Consider the following 8907-nt stretch of genomic DNA (forward strand, 5'->3'; position numbering starts at 1 on the left):
TTTGATATACCTCCTTTCTGATCATCACAACAATTATGCAAGGTGGTTGAATAGTTATTACAATTGCTAGAGATTCATAGTACTAGTCACCATTTCTCCCTCTGAGTTCCAACTGGAATTATGTACACACATGATTGATAGTAGAATAGGAAATAAAGTATCACTTTATTAAACAGGGCATGCACCTCATAATCCCCCACGTGCAAGGCTTCTGGAAACCCATTTATGTCTGGTATTTTCACTCCCACTTTCATTAATTAAGAACATCTAGGCACGGGTTCCAGCATGCCTTATTCAGAAATCTGAAGCTAAGTGTAAGACTACTTCCTCTGAGTTTCAGGAAGGGGCAGGAAATACAGAGTGGAATTCCTGGCTTTTAGCTTTGGTGTACTGGTCATCTTGGGCTGCCATAACAGAATACCATAGATTGGGTGACTTAATCAACAGAAATTCATTTTCTCACAGTTATGTAGCCTGGGAAGTCCAAGATCAGGATGCCAGCTGATTTGGTTTCTGGTAAGGTTTCTGTTCCTGGCCTGCAGACTGATGCCTTCTCCCTATGTGCTCACATGGCCCTTCTTCTGTGCCTGTGCCTGCAGAAAGAGATCTCTCTCTTCCTCTTCCTATAAAGCCACCAATTCTATTGGATTAGGACCCCATCCTAATGACTTTATTTAATCTTAATTTCCTTCTAAAAGCCCTATCTCCAAACAATAGTCACATTAGAGGTTAGGGTTTCAATATATGAATTTCAGGGGGACACAATTCAGTCCATAGCACTTGATAACCTCACTTCAGAGTAAAGGGGGTGATTCAATGACTGTTACAATCACACCAGTCATTTAATTTCCAAATATTTAGAGATTTTCCAGTTATCTTTCTCTTGCTGACTTATAATTTCATTCCATTGTGGTTGGAGAACCATACTTCAGATGATTTAAATTCTTTTTTTTTTTTTAATTTATTTTAATTAGTTTCAAGTATATAGTACATTGGTTAGACATCTATATAGTTCAGATGATTTAAATTCTTTTAAATTTATTGAGACTTGTTTTATGGCTCAGAATGTGGTCTGTCTTGGTTAACAGTTTGTGTGTACCTAGTAAAGGTGTATTCTATTTTTATTGAGTGGAGTGTGTTCTACAAATACTAATTAGGCCAAGTTGATGGTACTTTCCAAGTTTTTATATTCTTACTGATATTGTTACTTGTCCTATTGATTATTGAAAAGGGGAGTGCTGAAATCTCCAAATATAATTGTGGATTTGTCTGTTTCTCCTTACAATCCTATAAGTTGTTACGTTATACATTTTGAAGCCATTTTATTAGGCGTATTAATGTTTAGGGCTGTTATGTTCTCTTGATGGGTTGGCCTCATTATCACTTGCAATATTATTTGTTGTGGAGTCTATTTCATATGATATTAATATAGCCACTCCAGCTTTCTTCGATTCAGGTTAGCATGGTATATCTTTCCAATATTTAACTTTCAGCCAATTCATGTCCTTATATTTAAAGTGTGTACCTTTTAGGTAGTATATAGCTTTGTCTTGCTTTTTAATTCAATCTGATAATCTCTGCTTTTTTCACTAGAACATTCACATTAAAGATTATTGTTGACATGGTTGGGATTAAATGTACCAACTAATTATTTGCTTTCTATTTGTCCCTGGTCTTTGTTCCTGTTTCATTCTTTTTCTTTCTTTTGGATTAATTTTTTAAAAATTCCATTGTATCTTCTCTGTTAGCTTATTAATTATAATTAGGTTTGTGAGATTTTTTTTGGTTTTGTTTTCATTTGCTTTTTACTGGTTATTTTAAGGTATATGATAATTATCTTTAACTTGTCACAGTTTATTTTCAGGCATATTATACTACTTTGTGTCTAGTGTAAGAACCTTGTAATGACATACTTCTATTTTACCCTCTCTTGGCCTTTATACTATTGTTATCATGCATTTTACTTCTACAGTTATAAATCACACAATACATTGCTCTTATTTTTTCCTTAAATAGTCAATTCTATATGAAAGTGATTTAAAAACCAAGAATAAATATTTCATATTTGCCCACATATTTATGATTTCCAGTGCTCTTTGTGTAGTTCCAGACTTCTAAATGTATCATTTTCCTTCTGAGAGAAGGACTTCCTTTAACATTCTTGGTAGTGCAAATCTATTGGTCTTGATGTTTTTTCAGCTTTTCTGTGTCTAAAACAGCATTCTGCTTTTTTGTTTTGTTTTGTTTTCTTAAGAATTTTAGGTTGACAAGTTTTTATCTTTCACTATTTCTCTATTTCTTCAGAGCTCTCTTTCTTTGTGTTACTGGTACTCTGCCCTGTGACTCCAGCCACCTTGACCTCCCATTCCCATAATTCTTTTATATTCATTTCAAGGAGACTGCTGGGTTCTGCCTGGCTTCCCCTTCCCTGCACTTCAGCCTGGAAACTTACTCCAGGCGCTAAGGTTGGGCAATTGTCGTGCTCACCTGTTTATTTCTCTCTCAGGAATCACTATCCTGTACTGTTGTCCAATGTCTGAAACCAGTTGTTGGCTTATTTTGTGTGGTTTAAGGTGTGTGGGTAAATCAGGTCCTTGTTACTCAGTGGTGACTGGAAATAGCTGACTGACTACCAAAATCAAACCGGTCAGGTTAGCTACCCCACCAGCCTAGTGGAAGAGTTCATAAAAATTCCTTAAATATATGCCCTGGTGGGGAGATAAGGCTTGTGGTAAAGTCCTGCTCTTTCTGTGTACAGAAGCCCAACCTGAGTAAAGGGAAGAAGTTCTTTTCTTTCCTAACATTTATTATTACCGTTTTATAAATGAAGAAATTCAGTAACATGCCTGAACTTGCCCAAGATTGAACTTACTAGGTCTTACTGCTGTCTTTGTGAAAATAGTAAAACTGAATTTTGCAGTAGATGTTTTACTTATTGCAATTATGAAAGTTATTAAAAGTCAATTTTATTTCCAAATCTATACATGAATTTTACTTTTTACTTTTCTTTGTCCATCAGTTATGTTGTATATAATATCATTTCATTTCTGAAGATGAGAAGATTTTGTTTTTCATGGCATTCCTTGAATCAGATACATCATGAAGGAAATACCCCATGAAATCAAAATTTCTTAAATTATACTCTGGTCCTTTGTATGGAAACTTTACTAAGAATGTCTTCTGACTATACGGAGGTTTTGAAATACTTGTTGACTACACTGAGTTTACTATTTAAAGTTAAATAATAACTGAAATCTAATCTGATAATTCCTGCCACAGCAAGATATGCCAAAAATCAAAGGGCAGAGTCTCTTTTTCTCAGACATTTCTCAGAGGTAGAAATTATTATTTCAACTTGCCTAGAGTCACTCGGTGTTTGAATTTACTTCTGTATAAGCCATATGGTTATCAAATAATAAATCATCTCTTAGATACCAGAGAAATAATTAAGAGAACTACTTGTTTAAGTTACAGTCAATATTTTATGCTTATTAAATTGAGGGACTGCACCTTTTGAATGCTATCATGAACTAAAATTCAGACAATTATTTTTTTTTTCCTACTTTAAAATATTTTTAATCAATGGATTTACAGCTAACTTCTTATAATGAAGAGAAAGTTATTCAGGAAATAGTATCAGTTCTTGGCTGGGTGTAGTACTGATTCTATAATTAGCTTCTTCACAGTGTAGAAATAAATTTGTCTACAAATATTTTTGAGTGCTATTATGTGCCAGGCATAGTGCCTGAGTTTTGATGCTATGTCAGTCAACAGAACTGACCAAAATCCCTGCCTGCCCTTATAGAGTTTACAGGGGGCGGATAGGTAGTAACCCTAACAATAACTAAATAATATAGTTTGTATGGAGAAACAAGTTGGCTAATAGAAGTAGTTTAAGTTCCACCACAAACAGTAAACAATCTATATGACTTCTAGCAGACTGCATCACAAGATGCAAACAGTACCTTAGGGAAGCAAGTGGCAATTGTGCAGCCTTATTGTAGACTAGGTGTATTGTATATTCAGTGACATTTACTTATCCCCAAAGCAAATACCATGCTAATGTGAAAGCAGAGGACTGCCTATTTAATTTCAAAAGAAAACATTTTGAGTCATGTAATTACTTGGGTCAGTAATGTGTTTTAAAACATTTTAGTTATTTGTCCAACTGACAAGGAAATCTTCTAACTTCATTAATTGTAGCTTTCAAATTTGGTGTTCAGTTCAAAATAAATCATGCTTGAGAACCTGATTCTTACATAAAAAAAAGGTAAAATTCATTCTAAAAATAATATATATGGCAAATTAGGCGTAGGTTTCTGCCTTATTATTTGGACTTATCAGCTTTGTATCCTATAGAAAATTAAACAATGCTATAAATTGAGCGTTGTCTTTTTAACTATTTGATACTGGGATTCTTCACATTATTTCCATAAATTCCTGAATCTTAAAGCTGGCAGGGTTTGTTTTGTTTTTTGTTTTTTTTAGAAGTAGTGTAGTCTGACAAGGGTCAAACTTAGAACAAAAGAGGTTAATAATGGGAATTTGTAGACCTCGTGGATCCCAGCACAATGCTTATTTTTCACTAGATAGTAATGTCTTACATTAGTGCAGAATTCCCAGATGTCAGTTTTCCATGTCGTACTGAAATTTTAAAATTTATTTTTGTCATGTATGTGAGACAATGTAGTAAGCTATTTTTTTAAATTATGGAGCACATTGTACAAAGTATATGTGCATTAAAGACAGTTTAGAGAGTAATAATAAAATAATCTCTCATGCAGCTGCTAAGAACATTATCAGTCCCGTGTTTGCTGACCCTTGTGTGCCTCTCACCTCAGTGACAGCCCCACCAGTCACACTCGAACTATCTACTGTTTTGAATTGTGGGTTAATTATTCCCTTGTACTTTTTAATGCTTTTTTGACATATGTATATAACCATCAAGTATGTTGTTTAATTTTGCTTGTGTTTTAAACTTTTATATAAATAGAATTATCCTAGTTATAGTCTTCTATAAACTGTATGCAGCTATCACTTAATCTTATGTTTATATCCACTATTTTATCCCATTATCGGAATATACCACAAGTTATCCATTCTATAAGATAGACATTTGTTATTGTTTCCAGGATTTTTGTTGTTGTAGGCAGTGCTTCTTTGAATATTCTTATATTGGTCTCCTAATGCACATGAACAAAATTTTCTCTGGATTATTTACCTAAGGGAGTAATTATTGAGTTATAGAGCATGCAGTTCTTTGCTAGATAATGCCAGATTATTTTTCAAAGTGGTTGTATCAGTATATACTTTTACTTTTACTAGCAGTTTATGAGTACTTCTTTTGACCTACGCATTTATCAACACTTATTTGGTCAGACTAATTCTCCCCCACTCACCCCTCCCCCCAAAAATCTGGTAATTGGGAAATGGTATGTCATTGTGGCTCTAATTTGTATTTTGTGATGATTAGGGAAGTTCAGCATCTTATGTTCATTAGCATCTTATGTTCATTAGCCTCTCAGGATTCTTAGGTGAAATATTTTGGATACTCATTTTTTGTTGGTTATTTAGATTGCAAATTTTTTCTCCTTGTTTTGGTTTGGTGTTTGTTTATTTTTTCTTCAGTCTCTGTGGTGCCTTTGGTGTAGCACTTTGCTGCCTTAGTCCACAGGAACCTTAATAAAAACAGCTGTTCTGAATGCTCAATTACCAGTTTGGACAGAGTTTTGGAACACAGTCCTTTTAGAAGTTTGGGGCTCCTTTTATAGGGGTGCCAGTGGAAAATGTGTGAGAAGACAGGGAGGCCTACTTTGAGATGTTTGAAAGATGGGAGTTTAGGAAAAGAGTCTGAGGAACAATTAGAAAACAAAGGGCTTTCCTTAAGAGTTTTTTCCCCCTGTCATCTATTCAACTTTTCTAGCTCTACTCTTATTGTTTTCTTTCTTCTTTCATTCATATTTTCCCCTAAAAATTGTTTTTTCCTCTTTATATATTTCTCTCTGTCCTTTTCTCCCCTTTTTTCTCTTTAATTCCAATTCTTAGTCACTTATCCTTTTAATCTTTACTAGTTGTTCCTTAAAAAAATACCCTTACCTCCACACAAATGACTGTGATTGAGTTGGTACGGAGCCATGGGTATGGCATGTATATATTAAGGGTTTTGTGTTATTGAGAATTCAGATAGAAGAGGAAAAGGAGATATCTTTTATGGCAGCCAGTTACAGTACTCTGGGAAGAGCGCTAGTTGCCTTTTAGAATTGTGTGAAGCACAAGCTTTACCTTCTTTAGCCTCTGATGAACTCTTCCTACTCTTATATGACTTAGAAAATACCATATTAACAATTGGGTGAAAAATCCAATAATGTTAATTAGATTGAAATTTTTTTATGAACTCACCAATCGTTTTACTACTATAAAAGAGGTATTTCTTTTGTGTTATGCCTTTGTAGCATTTTAGTTCAATTATTTTTAAAGAAAATATGTAAATACTAATCATAAATGCGATATTTCTTTGTCACGTAAGCTTTTAATCTATAACATAATCACCAACGTGTTTAAATGACAAAATATATGCCTTTAAAGTTTTGCTATTATCTACAATTTGGTGTTTTAAAGACTGTATAACATTGTATTTTTTTATGCTACAGTAAATAATGGTGGCAAACAAATTCAAATTGGTAGGTAATTGCTGTTTTATATTATGCAGTGTTTGCAAAGATGGGAAGAGAGTTAAGTACTTATGTTGTTGCTTGGCTGTTAGTAACTTAGAGAACATAGGAGCTCAGTGTGGCCTGAGTTCCGAGTACACGAGGCCTGTCATAGCTCATATCAAAGCAGCACCGTCAGTGCTTCCAGGATTCCCTGAGGTTCTTTTTTAGTCTTAGAATAGAAATATTTGACTTTCCACATTATTTAGATCTTTTGTTTCAAGAAATTCGAAGTGCTTTATAAGATACTATGAATCAAGATATCCAAAAATTAGTGAATATCTTATATTGATTTTACTCACAATCATCTTAAGTTTTTGTGTATATATTGAATTCACGAAACACTAGTTCTGGGCCTGATAGAATGTCTACAAACATCAGCAGCAGCATTAGAAAAAATTAAGAAACATTTCAAAGCATTGAAAATAATCGAAATTCCTTATTCCCACGTGTCAAATCATTAAGCCTACCTTTCTTTCATTCATTTCCATTGGTTATGGTAGTTATGCTAATTATTAATGATAGAGAATTATTGATTAGGGAATTAGCCAAGGCTTTTCCTTTGATTCGGTATGATGAAATTTGTGAGACCTGCACCTCAAAATTACTTGCTCTCAGCATTATAGAGAAGACACTATTAGATGACAGGACTGGCTATCAAGTTGGAATTAACAAAGTAAACTCTTGAGACGCTGATGACTGAGGCCCAAGAACATACATAAAATAATCACTTTAGTAGTGTGTATGTGGATGGGTTAACAACTCTATTAAAATCTTAATGTGAATAAGTTAAATTATGTTTTTAGAAAAACATAGTAAAATAGAAGTTAAAAGAGCTTTTTTTTAATTAAAAATTATTGGGGCAACATCGACTAATAAAATCAAATAAGTTTCAACTGTACGCTTCAACAGTATGTCGTATATATATTGCATTGTGTGTCTGCCTCCCAAAGAAGGGCTTCTTGTGCATTGCCTGATGTCCTCACCGCCTTTAACCTGCCATTTATTGTACAGCCAATAATCTGAGCTTACCTGTCCTATAATACGTGAATTCTTCAGAATTGGTCATACTTTAGCATGGATCTCAAGTTGATGTAAAGTGTATTTTAATTAGCTATATATATAGCGCTACATGTAAGCACTCATTCATTTTGCTTATGTAGTCATTGAGCACCTTCTATATGCCAAGCACTGTCATAGGCACTGATAATAAAATGGTGAATATGTTAGATCAGGCTCCTGCATGCCTAGAGTTTATAGTCCAATTAGAGACAAATAGCTGTTACAGTTGTGTGATAATTGCAATGGGAACACCGAAGCTTATGAAAGGATTTCTCTTTGCACCTGCTTCCCACCTGACTCGAAATTTAACCAAAATTGAGAACTAGGAAGAAGTTGGAAGATTTTCAACTTCTCCATTGGAAAATGTGCGGTTTGTAAGGTGTATTTGTTAACTCCTTTTAACACCTTTTAACTCCTGCTTCCCTTCCCTCTTTGGTGTTTTCCAACTCATTCACAGCTTTTCTTTTGCAACTTTCAAAGTGCAAGGTTTAGTTTGGGTGCCCATGCCATATAGGAATCCATACCAGATATAATAGATATTGAAAAACACACTTGAGGTAGGTAAGCATCTTATGTCTCAGAGGCAAAAAAATAGGGTCCATAGTGATTGCATGGGCAGAAAGACAATGAGAATTTTAGTAAGAATGCAGACTAGCAGCCATGTTAACTGGAAAGTTCAGTTAGAATTCACAGAATTTGGGAATTAGACACCAAAATTTTTTACAGTAAGGACCAGAATTAATGCTCAGAGGCTGGATAACTGATACAGAATGAGCTGCAAGAATGATTTTGATACTAAACCAACAAATACCTAAGGCTGATTCTCTATCTTTGATTCTTCCCTGAGTCAGAATTGGAATTGGACTAGTGGGGCAGTAGAATTTAGGTAAACAGACTGGATGAGATTTGGAAATAAGTCCTCAAATTTCTAACATTTTGCATACACAGGAGATCTTGGATTAAAGCCTCACTTTACCATTATGTTGCTGTGTATGTCTGAACATTCACTTTACCTCCCTGAAGTCCAATTTCTTCATCCATAAATTAATAAAAAATACAGGTCTTGAAGTTCCTTTGAGTTCTTTAATTCCTGAATTCTATACAGAAGCCAAGACTTAGCCTTTTTTTTTTTTTT

The 8907-nt window shown here is 34.1% G+C and overlaps 1 protein-coding gene across 5 annotated transcripts in view; it reads left to right on the forward strand.

The window, feature by feature from the left end:
• FAM214A (family with sequence similarity 214 member A) overlaps positions 1–8907 on the forward strand; it is an 82438-nt gene that overhangs the window by 40773 nt on the left and 32758 nt on the right. The window lies entirely within an intron of this gene.

The sequence above is a fragment of the Pteropus alecto genome, unplaced genomic scaffold (genome assembly GCF_000325575.1).
Source record: "Pteropus alecto unplaced genomic scaffold, ASM32557v1 scaffold86, whole genome shotgun sequence".
In the NCBI taxonomy this organism is placed as follows: domain Eukaryota; kingdom Metazoa; phylum Chordata; class Mammalia; order Chiroptera; family Pteropodidae; genus Pteropus; species Pteropus alecto.